This window comes from Ambystoma mexicanum, chromosome 13, assembly GCF_040938575.1.
Source record: "Ambystoma mexicanum isolate Mex_15411 chromosome 13, UKY_AmexF1_1, whole genome shotgun sequence".
Lineage (NCBI taxonomy): Eukaryota > Metazoa > Chordata > Amphibia > Caudata > Ambystomatidae > Ambystoma > Ambystoma mexicanum.
Window position 1 is genome coordinate 160,318,230 of NC_090938.1, and position 12,621 is coordinate 160,330,850.

Sequence of the window (12,621 nt, forward strand, 5' to 3'; positions counted from 1 at the left end):
TATTTGCAGAAAGTGTATGCTTTCTAAGAAGTACAAATAGGAGATGATGGAAATAAAATTGGCAAAAAAAGAGAAAGGTATGCTCCAAAAAAGAAACAATACAAAATAAATGACTATATATTTTCAAAGTAATGGTAGGCAATGAGGAGATAATAGAAGTTAGGTAAAGCATAAACATAGTTTTATCTTATTGTTAATTTATAATGTGCTTAATACCAGCAAGTGGAGTCTAAGCGCAGGATCGGGATTTGAACCTGTGTTGTGTTGTCTTGCTTCCAAGGCACACGCATTGTCCCTAAGCTATCCTTCCCCCAATAGATAGAAGTATTATTAAACAATGACAATTATGTTAATCTGAAATGAATGATTTACAGGAATTTTCACTATTGTATTTTTGAATTGCAAATTTAGCTATAATTTTGGGGGTATTAGCGACGGGTTGGGTGTGACGGTGAACCCTCCGGTACTGTGAAGCTGACCATAAAGCAGTCCCCTTGTGGCGTAAACTTGTCAGTAGGTCTCGATCGATATTCCACGAAGCTGGGGGGCTGACCAGAAGACAATGCACAGCCCCAAGATTTAGCGCCGATCCGCAATACAAGGCGCGGACATCAAGCAGGTGTTAAAACCTCCATGGCGCTAAGGGACCTCGGAATCAGGCGGTAAGGGTCGGCGCTGTTTACGCCGCCTTAAACCCCTTACCGCCTGGGTCCTAATGATGCCCAGTGTATGGCTTTCATGGATAAACGTAAACCAAGTTGACTTGAGGCATTCCTAATCTCATGTAACATATCAGTTTTTGTACTGTTTCATCTAATAGGTGTGGAGAGATGTCTTGTCCAGCCAATTACCACCCCATTTCTATCACCCCGTTCCTTGGGAAACTCTTGGAGAAGCTGGTCTTCCTCCAACTGACCCAGCACAACAAACTTTTTTCGTTTCCTTTCACGACCATCAATATGGATTCATAGCATCCAGAATCATGGAAACTGCTCTTCTGAACACCTGGAGGAACTGCTCGCATCTCTTGACTTCAACTCTCCAGCTGTTCTCATTCTACTTGATCTCTCTTCTGCATTTGACACAGTCTGCCACTCCATCCTCATAACACTGTTCCACAATATCCTAGAAATCTCAGAGCGGGCACTGGACTGACTGACCTCCTTCCTCAATGACCGTCCGTCTCACGTTATTCTGTGCCCTTTCTCCTCCCCACATCTATCTCCACCTGCAACATCCCCCAGGGCTTCAACCTTTCTCCTTGGTTCTTTAACACCTATCTTGCTCCGCTTGCATATCTCATTTCCACCTTCTCCCCTAACTTCCAGAGCCTATGGAGGATAGCTCAGGGGCAACGTGCTTGCCTTGGAAGCAAGACGACATGAAGCAACACAGGTTTGAGCCCCGGGTCCGCGCTTAGAAACCTGTGGGTATTAAGCACATTAAAAAATAACATACCATATAATATCATCCAGATGACACACAACTCTTCTTCAAACTTCCCTCTGATCCTCTCCTTACTTGCTTCATCTTTCCTGACTGCCTATCGGCCATCTAGTTCTGGTGTGCCTCCAATGATCTCTACCACTGAAATCCTTCCTAGTGGGACACCTGCCCCGTCTTTCTTCCCCTCACTCTGGCCATCTTCGATCACTCCCCCCCTTCATCTGAAGCCAGAAACCTTGGAGGCATCGGTGACTTCACTTTCCTTCCTCCCTCACATCCAGGACCACTTTCAACTCCACCTCCTCAAAGGAATCCTTCCTTTACTCACTTTCCCCCTGAAGCTCACTGTCTCTGGAGCTCTGGTTCTCTCTAGGCTGGACTACTGCAAGAGCCTCTTCCTTAATCTACCCTCTACTTTTCTACGACTCCTCCAGCTAATCCAGAATAGATCTGCAAGACTTATCCTTGTCCTCAAGCCCAGGGAATGCATCTCCCCAACCCTAGAATCTCTCTACTGGCTCCTTGTTGCTGTAAGGGTCACATTCAAATCTCTCTGCATCATCCATAAGGCTTTCTGTGGTGGGAGACCGTGCTATCTACAACTGCCTCTCACCAAATACTCTACTTCCAGATCTGTACGTTCCTCCAGCATCAACTCTCTGTGTGTCAAGCGCTTCGCTAAACAGCGAGCTGGTGGCTGATCTTTTTCCTCGGCAAGCATCCTCCTATGCAACAGCCTCCCCTTTCCTCCTCGTCTTGGGCCGGATCTCCTCACATTCCAGAAGGTCATCAAGGCCTTCCTTTTCACCTCCTCCTTCCCCTCCTCCCTCCTCTGCTAAACCCCGCGGTTGTTGAGACTGGTGACCAGGGCCCTTATGTGTCCTCCGGGGTCCTGGCTTCCTACACCCAAAACACTTGTATTGGCACCCACTGGCCTATGCAACCACATGCCTGCACTTATTTATTGGCAGTTGACCACTCTCACCAAATCACTCAACAGCTGCCTACTCCCTAGCACTTCCCTCTGTGGTTCTCCTAGCACTTACCCCTACTCCTCCATCCATTCTCTCTCTCTCTGCACTTGCACGCTATGAATGCTCACAGGGCCTAGTAGGTTCACCTCTATCTCTCAATGTTAAATTTACTTTTCATTCCCATGTTCCATCCCTGTTGCCCTAGGGGTGCTTTGAAACACAATTTACTTGATGTATAAGCACCTTACAAATGCACAATAAATAAATTAAATATAAAATGCTGCAACTTGGGCAATTCCTCTACTTGAAAATGGCATCCTTACTGAATATCTTTGACAACACTCCTATGATCCCTCAACATTAATTATGTCGCGCTATGACTGATGGGAGCTGTAGTCCAAAATATCTGGAGATCCAAAGTTTGCAGACACTTGATCTAGAAATTTGAAATCTGTCATTTGAACCTTATTCTTAGTGTTAAATAAATGGAAGAAGGTGCTCAGTGCAAGGCATCAATTGAGCACAATAAGGATCGCTACTTTCAGACACATGTGGCTGCATTCAGGCAATTTATCAGAGACATGCCCTGGCACAGAGGTAAAAACCATCGGAGTTGGCTGAAAAGAGTCCAAAAGACGAATTCAAAGTTGTCTCATCTTAGTCCTCTTTAGGCCTTCTACCTAGTGTAACAGGTAGATCGGGGACCTGAAATATGTTTCGGACTACATATCCCATCAGCCCTGGCCTGCATAGCCAACGGATCATTACATTAGTTACCGGTGTACATGTCTCGTTTGAAGTATTTTGTTTGGTACACCAGTCTTAGCCTAATCAGGATGCCCTGTGTTTAAGTAACTGTTTTGTGCAATAGGGACCTTTGAGAATGATGTCGGCTTCTGCTGCTCTTACTAATGTCTTCCAGCCTTCAGTACTAATATGCAAAATGGTTGGATGTTCTTCTTCGGTCCAGGCAGCCCAATGCTGGAATACCCTACAAATAGATTTACCCCTCGTTGTGGACCATTTGGAAATCAGGCAGCGACCAAACACTTGCCTCTTTGCACACTAACTTCCCAACCTCTTGTTGGCATTTAGCTTTCTCATTCAGCGCCAAGATGCCTAATCAAGGCGATACATGCGCTATGCGAGTACTTTTACCATATCCGACTACTTTATGTTTAGGCGTCCACTAGAAGATGGGAAAATCCGATTTATTTTAAGTCTAATTAAGGACAGTTTCCAAGAACACCTGTTTGATACTAAAGCAGGTTCTATTCTCCTAGGACCACGTTACCACTTTGTTAAGAAGCTTAACGGGACACGAATTCCGCGATTAACAGGACACAACCCAACCACTAGCATGCCACATTTAAGGTGGGGTAGAATTGCTATTCAAACCAACACAGACTTATAAAGAAATAAAATTAATAATAAGAAATGACCTGGGTGTGGGTGACCAACTACTCCTCATCAAAGAATGTGCTGCACAATTGTTATACTGGTGGAGGATTGTAAAACCGATTCAAGGAGATAAATGCATTTAAGTTTGATTGATTGTGCATGTATAACAACCAATAATCACCATTGAAAGACCAAAATTGATGCGGAATCAAGGATCCCAGTCATATAGTCATTATTACGGCTGGTTTTTATTTGTTTTCTCTTTTTTCTCATGTGTGTTGTTACTTTGTCTTGTTCTTTATCCTCTTCCCTGCACTCATTACTCGATTCACCTTATAAATGCTCAACTACATTTGATTTAAAAATCGAAAATGATGCCATTAATGGGTTTGATGATTATTGGTACATGTCATTTTTTCAAAATGTTATTTACATTTTATTTTAACCCTACATCAAATGGCATGGTTATGATGACAAATTAGGCTCTCAAAAAATGTTTTTTTGATAAATTAATGCAAACATGTAATTTGATTAAGCGCAGTTGTAAAGCCTTGAAAATGACCAACGGTCGAAACACGTGTCAGCTATTCACAACCATGTTATGAGCAGCTATTGAGAAAATACTACTAATAAACATCTTAGAGTGTTACAAGAATAAGAGTTTGTGTAAGTGATTAAATTAAGATATGCACCTTACCCAGAAAGCAATCCAATTTCAGTTTAACTTTAAGAGGCTGGGGGCTAGTCTCTGCTTCCAAGAGTTTGCAGCTATCTTACAGCTAAGAACTACACACTTGAATAATCAATTCCCAAGCGCGTCAATTACCCAGTCAGCCCCCAACATTCTCTTTACGATGCTGAATATAGATGGCATTAGACATCTTACCCAAGCATAATACTTCTGCTGATCCCTTCAGTATCCAGCAGTGACCTTTGCTGTGAGCAAATGCTTATGCAGAGCACTGCTCCGTAGAAGCAGACAGCTACAGTAGTGATGGGTAGGATTAGGTTGAATAGGTTTAGGTTGTAAATGTGAAGACCTTTTTTATACATGTGGCACTTAATATTTTATAAATGCATATTTTTAAGCAGAGCTCAAATTATTATCCATAACTGTCTTATTAGTAAATCTTTATGATTAGGATATTGGCAAAACAGCTGTTTGGGGTACTGGTAGGTTGATATGCAACTAATTGTATGCACTTGAACTATTAAATTGGTTGAACTCATGTTTGCAATTGCTAGAATTGCTCACAGGTCTGTATATGTTTAAGTGCTGTTTGCAAGACAATTGTCCAAGAAAGGCTTTTAGAATTTGAAAAGGAGAAATGGAGAAAAAAGGGGACAATGGAGCAAGATGGGGTATTTTTTGGGGGGGTTTCCCTGCAAACTGAATAAACTGTGGGGAAATGCCCAGGCAGGAATGTACTTAAGGAGGAGACCACAGGTCCTGATACTAATCCAGGATTCCCTGCGGCCCTCCATATGTTTTGGCCAGTGACTCCCAGGACCCCTCACCCTTGACTATGATGGCTAGGTCTGATGTGAGTTGTAGCGCGAAACATCTGGAGGGCGGCACGTTGCCTACCATTGCACGATTTTATTATGGACCATGTCATTGGCTATTGTCAGCCTTGACGCTCTCCATCATTGAGCTCTCCCCGGAAGATTAAGGGCCCCATCATCGTGGCAGCATTGCTAGATCGCAAAACCAAGGGCCACTTTATGGATCTTGCTTTTGCTCACAAACAAGTGGTGCATTTTTATTGTCCTCACACATTCCCTCCTTACACATTCTAGGCTTTTGGTTGTAGCCCCTGAGCTTCTTTGCTCTAGCTCCCTTAGCCCCCCTCTGCCTTAACAGCGTCTCTGGAATAATTGGTCTTTGCACTACATGCCTGCTTCTTGTGGAATTGGGCACATTATGCACAGGAAAGTCTCACTATTAATGCACTTTCTAGGATACGAAGGGCAGAGGATTTACGGAACATTACCCGTCATTCCCGAAGACGATCCCATTATAGGGTGCTTAACGGACTTTGAGATAGCCGTGCAAAAATTAGACGTTCACTTCAACCATAAAACCAGCACCATACTCGAAAGATATGATTTTTCCCTGCAAACTGAGACAACTGCAGCGTTGGCTGGCACAGTACAGTATGTTTGCATGAATTTCACCACACGCGGGCCTCAGGTGTACACCACGCCAAACCGACACCTATGAGGCGAGATGTACAAAAGTAAGTCTTGCGGCCATTCTTGATCCATCCTTAGCGCGGAAACGCAGAATGAGGTGCCTGGTGGACTCAAAGCGAGTGTCAACACTCTGTGTTCAGGACATTTTTGAAAAAGCATCTGATAGTGTGGACAATTTTCATCTTTACTTTTTCACAGGTACGCCAGGCTTACTAAGTGGCTAAGAGGCCACATGTTGTGGTGAAAGGGGCACTCCATTGGAGCTTTTAAAATAACGAATCAAAGGTGGCAGAAAGCACCGGTAGCAGGAGGAGGCCAGGCCCTCCTTTACCGGTGACCTTTGGATTATGTTGTAAAACCTGGAAGGCGATTTCTGAACCTTGATCTGTGCCCTGTAGGCCTTTCCAACGAACGGCTGCGATACATTTAGGGTCCAAGTACAAGCACGTGGTTGAAGATTCCGCCGTGTGGTGGGTAATCTGTATTATAAGCAGGCAAGAGTATGAATCCTTTCTTCCCGAATCTGAGCACATTTTGTGATCCTGGACAAATCACCACATCCCATTAACTCAGTCCACTTACGCCCAAGTGATATGAGCTCTGTAAAAAAACCTGGAGATTTGTGTACCCTTCAGTAGTCAGAGCAGGCACTTCCAAGAATGAAGAAATGGAGACCGTGAGACTGCACGGAATTGTATTTCGTACTTCTGGGAAGGTAGCCAAGGGTGTGTGTGTGACCTTCGTACCCGAAAACATGGCCTATCCACGTCGAGCGTGGCTGGTCACGCCGCCTCCATCCTCTAGAGGGCCTGCACATCAACATACAGAGCGTTCGTCTCGCCTCCTCCCACAGTGCATCTCTATGGTCTCAATTTTACAAACTTCGTCTGTGCACTTCCCTCGGCCGGTAAAAAGCTCGCAGTTCCTGGAAGGAAGCGGCTGCAAAAAACGCAGCCTAGAGAAGGAACTTGAGACCAACATATTGGCCGGGCCAGCATCAGAAGTACACACTTGGTGAAGTTTGCGAAACTTGTTCAGTTAGTCGCAGAGCCTGAGGGGTGTCGCGAGACGGTAAGTTATAGGCAAGACATGTCTGCTCTGCTTTTCTTTCTTTAAAAAGAAAAAAATGATAACTTAATTGTGCTTGCTGAAACTGTCTTGCAGTCTTGTTGTGCTGTAAATACCAGGTGTTACTATTACATAACTCAGCGATACAATTGTTACCAACCACTGAATGAAAAGGTTGAGTGGGCACTCCGGTGAGTGAAACCCTTGTCCGCGGGTTGCGCCCAGATTTCTGCCGCAGGCACATTAACCCGCCAGACTATCACAACGCCACTCAGGCACATGCATGCAAATATTTGGGAGCGGCCAGGAGAGACATTTTACGGCTCTAAAGACATTAAGTAATGTGGACCCACAAAAGGCTTTCACGAGACAGAGAAAAATCTCTGGAACACGACTTTTGGCTTAAAAAGAGGGTCTTTCCTAATGAGGGAGAGTTTACAAGCATAAGCAGTATTGAAGGTTACAATGTGTGCCTTTGGATGGATGGATTTGCATCCCCCGGGCTATTTGGGGCTGTTGTTATGAAAAACTCAGTATATTGAAGGTATGCTGTCCTTTATGTGGGAAACGTATTGACCAAGCAACGGGCATTGTAGTAATGTAATCTTTTAGATAGAAATTGGGGTGATCAGTGTCCCTGTAGAGAGGGGAGACCTATTTGGTAGGGAGAGGGCTCAGAGAAAAGAATTATTTGGTTTACCCCATTCATTCAACGTCAAAAAGTTGACAACTTTCTAAAGGAAAAGTTTCCATTTAAAGCTGTTGCCCAGAATAGATTTCTGTTCAGAAAAAACGAGGGAACCTGCTCTTTTTAATGGCCAAATTTGGTCCTTTAACTGTAGACTGCTGCTGATTAAGCGCACAAAGGCTTGGGTCATTGATGGCAAAGAGAGGTTATCATTGTTGTGGGCCATTTATTTAGCTCACATCACAAAATGCTGTGCCTCATGGAGCTTTAATGTTAGCCGCTATTAGTAAACAATTCCATGGCACTCATTTCAATAACCGCTGAAGGATAAATACCTGCGGTGAACCTGTGACTTACAAATTAAACCTTGACTGCTGCAGCAGCTGCACTATCCCAATGAGCTATCTTACTTGGGAGCACCAAATACAAAAAGCCGCTAGTAATTGTAATTGTTTATTTATAACGCACTCAATACCCAGAGGTTTCTAAGTGCGGACCCGGGGATTGAATCTGTGTTGCTTCGTGTCGTCTTGCGTCCGCGGCGAGCACGTTGCCCCTGAGCTATCCTCCTGAGACTAGTATCTTCAATGTGCAATTACACATGTATCCTAAAACGTTACCCAAATAAAACATATACTACACTATTACTCACAGCATCTCGTGTGAAAAAACACAGCAAGTTAAAGTAATGTCAAAAAGCTACCTTTCGATTTTGCCAAAGGGTACTTTTTTGGTCCAGCAGGCCTTCCCTCAAGTCTGAGGCAGAGTGATCGAAAACGCCGCCTAGGCTGTGAGGTCTGTCATTGGTCGACTATGGATGGCCATGGTAATGGATCTTGGACCGCACACTCTTGCCACTTGCGTGGTCTCTTGGCGCTCTAGTGGAGCTGCAATGGGGGGCTGTTAGTGGGTTCAAGAGGAAGAAAAGCAAGAGAGCTTTGATGCGCTGTTGGCAGCTTCAGTTCCGAGAAACCGGTCACTGAGCGTAGGTGCGTTTTTGGTTGGTAGCCATAATGTGGTGTTGAGCTTGATGGTGTATGGTATGGTTTCGTGTTGGGTGTTGTGAAGTGCGTGCGGTTGGTGGTGCGGTAGAGGTGAGGTTGTGTTTAGTTCAGAGTTTGAGGGTATGCAGAGTGGTGAGTTCTTAGCACGGTTAGTTAGGAGCAACATATTTCCTACCCCCAGCCATCCATCTAAGTGTGGTACGTTTCCTACCCCAACAATCCATCTAAGTGTGGCACGTTTCTTACCTCCAACAATCCATCTAAATCTGGTTCGTTTCCTACCCCAACAATCCATCTGTGTGGTACATTTCTTACCCACAACAATCCATCTAAGTGTGGTAGGTTTCTTACCTCCAACAATCCATCTAAGTGTGGCACGTTTCTTACCTCCAACAATCCATCTAAATCTGGTTCGTTTCCTACCCCAACAATCCATCTAAGTGTGGTACATTTCTTAAACACAACAATCCATCTAAGTGCAATACATTTCCTACCCCCAACACCCCATCTAAGTGTGGTAAGTTTCCTATCCCCAACAATCCAAGCGTGGTACGTTTCCTACCCCAACAATCCATCCAAGCGTGGTACGTTTCCTACCCCAACAATCCATCTAGTTGTGGTACATTTCCTACCCCAACAATCCATCTAAGTGTGGTACATTTCCTACCTCCAACAATCCATCTAAGAGTGGTACGTTTCCTACCCCAACAAACCATCTAAGTGTGGTACGTTTCCTACCTCCAACAATCCATCTAAGTGTGGTACGTTTCCTATCCCCAACAACACATCTAAGTTTGGTGCATTTCGTACCCACAATACTCCATCTAAGTGCAATACATTTCCTACCCATTAAAATCCATACAATTCAAAACAATGCCATTCGCGACGCCATGAACCTCGCAAAACCGGACCATGTATCAGCCCGGAAAGATCTGCACCCTGGGTACCGGTACAAAAACAAAGTAACTTCAAAAGTCTCTCCATCACACACAGTTGCCTCTCAAATTCTGCTCCCTCCTACCTCTGACAGAGAATGACCAAAACTACCTCCACCAGACGTAAAAGATCCATCCACATCCACTGTCTCACCACACTACGCTCCAAATGCACAAGAGCAGGGGGCTCCAGTTTCCCATCTGCCACTGCCCTTCATTGGAACTCTCAGCCATTACACCTGCGTGCGGAAACATCCTACTGGCCATTCAGGAGGCATCTAAGCCATTACATTTCAATTGACTCTCTTTCTTCCTCCCCTTCACCCCCTTTTTTGCCTACTCCCCTCATCTACCTTTCTGTTGACTGGGTTCTGTAACCAGCGCCTTAATGCCCATGGGTTTTGTGTGCTTTATAAATGCAAAAAAAAAAAACTAAATTCCATCCAAGTGTGATACATTGCCTACCCCCAACAATCCATCCCAGTGTATTGTAGTAGCAGTCATTTATATAGCGCCTTTTCCCATTTGTATGGCTGGCCTCAAAGCACTTTGTGGTAGGAATGGTGGGAAAGTTTTAAGAGGAGGCTTGAGATGCATGTGTGCATTTGGCCAAGATGAGGACTTAGGAGGGCAGGTTAGGCTCCAGTAAGCCGCCCAAGAGGTCAGATACGTGGGCGGGTGCTGAGGGAGGTCACGAGCGCTAGTGTTGGAGACTCAATATGTACCCAGCAAGACCGAAATGTGTCATAGGTTGTCGCTGTATTCTAATGGCAGAGGTGTTGAATCAAGTCTGGTGTTTTAGTGAGAAGCGGTTATGTGACTAGCTAGACCGAATTTGTCATAGTTGCAGCTGCTTTCTAGAGTGTGTGGATGGATAGCCGTGCGTGGATGGATAGCCATGCCTGCAGCAGATGTCTACCGAAGTGGTGTGTTTATTGTTCCCTTAAGCTCAGATGGAGCTTATCTTTGATGTTGCTGTGTCATCCGATCTTCTGTGAGGAAGAAAACGCCAGCTACCTTCGTAGACTTTTCAAGGCTACCCCTAAGTCTACCAAGTGCAATAGATTGGTTGTCCTAGAAAATCTTCTAGGTGGGTCAGACATGATACCATTGAAACTGGGCTAATGGGATTCACTGAGCGCAAAAGACAGGTTACCTTTATAGTCTTACTACCTACCTTACACGTTCTACAAACGCTGACCAAAGCAGTCTAATGAATGCAATAGCAAGGATACCTGCATGTACCCACTGTGCGTTACAATGGCTAACCTACTTAAGCCGTTATAATTGCAATACGGGGTTACCAACATATATATTCGAACCTCATTGGAAGGCTAAACATTGTAGGCGTAAAAGTACTAAGTGTACCACATGTGTTGACCTGCAGGTGCTTTCTTCTATTTGCAATGCCAGGCCACCCGCATATCTAGATACCAGGCCAGGGTTGTCCTTACAGGTATTGTAAGCGGACTAATATCAAACTGTCGGGTACAGTACCAAGGCCCTGGAGAAGTGGCAAGCTATCCTGATGGATCTTTAAGCACAGAAGGGGCAATCCTAATACATCTTCTTGGTGCAATTAACAGTCTGTCCTCAAAGGGCCTTAGGCGCGTTGGGCTCGTTTACCCTATGATCTTCAGAGTGATGGGGTCAGGACATCATCCTAAACATCTACGTGAATGGACAGACCAACTAAAGAGTGCAACACCATTCCTATCCCCCCTGAAAATTCTGCTAGGTGCAACATCCTTCCCACCCCAACAATCCATCCAAGTTCACTCATTTCCTACCCCCAAAATCCAAGTGCAACCCATTTCTTTCCCCCAAATTCCATTGAAGTGCAATTAATTTCCTAGCCCCAAAAGCAATCTAGTTGCAACACCCTTCCCAACCCCAGTAATGCATCTAAGTGTAACACATTTCCTTCGTCCAAAATCCAACTAAGTGCAACTCCTTTCCTACAACACAAACTCCATCTAAGTGCAACTCATTTCCTACCCCCAAAACACATCTAAGTGCACACCAAAAACCATCTAAGTGCAACTCATTTCCTGCCCCCAAAAAACCATCTAAGTGCAACACATTTCCTACCCACAAAATCCACCTAAGTGCAATTAATTTCCTACTCCCAAAGTCCATCTAATTGCAATACACAGATAACTCCCAACACATTTTACTGACTGTCTTATAGACTGCAATGAAAGATACTCCCGATTCAACTTTGGCAGAGTAGTGAAACCCAGTTACTCGAATAGGCTAGATGCCAGTAGCGATCAGATTTTAGGTAATAAGAGTGGTGGGGTTTTACTGGAGTACAGTCATGGCTGTACTCCCTGCCCACAACGCCCTTGGTCAAGCATGGTAGGTGATTGTCAACTATGGTTTGGCGATGGTTGAGTAAAGTTGGCACTGATAAGCCATGGTTGGCAATGGTTGACCCTGCTTGGCAATGGTCAACCATGGCTGGTGATGGCCGATCATGTTTTGGCGGTTGACTATGGTTGGCGATGAACCACCATGGTTGTCAATAGTTGACCGTGCTTGCAAAGGGCAACTATAGTTTGTGATGACTGACTATAGTTTGACAATCGACTAAGGTTTGGACATAGTCGTCCATGTCCTGAGGTGAAGATGGCCGGCCATGGTAGGCCATGCTTGACCATAAACTCCAGTTCCAAAACCAAGAATACCAGATGCATGGACATGAAAGATTTACTAACTGATACACAAAGCAGTGCAGTCAAGGATCCATGTGTTGTTCCAATAGGCCAACCCGCTACACTACAGACCCATAGCATGAATTTTATCTGACATATAGGTTACGCTGAAGTGCCAACTTTGTGAGCTAAAATGCAACTATCTACCGCCCCCAGGAGACGTGTGACTTAGTCCCCAGTAGAAGGGTGACT

The 12,621-nt window shown here is 44.6% G+C and overlaps 1 protein-coding gene across 1 annotated transcript in view; it reads left to right on the forward strand.

The window, feature by feature from the left end:
* The first annotated feature begins 6,895 nt into the window (after positions 1 to 6,895).
* BAK1 (BCL2 antagonist/killer 1) overlaps positions 6,896 to 12,621 on the forward strand; it is a 155,318-nt gene continuing 149,592 nt past the window's right edge. Inside the window, exon 1 of the mRNA XM_069633525.1 lies at positions 6,896 to 7,088. The gene's annotated coding sequence lies outside the window, so the exon portion shown is untranslated. The remainder of the gene's footprint in view (positions 7,089 to 12,621) is intronic.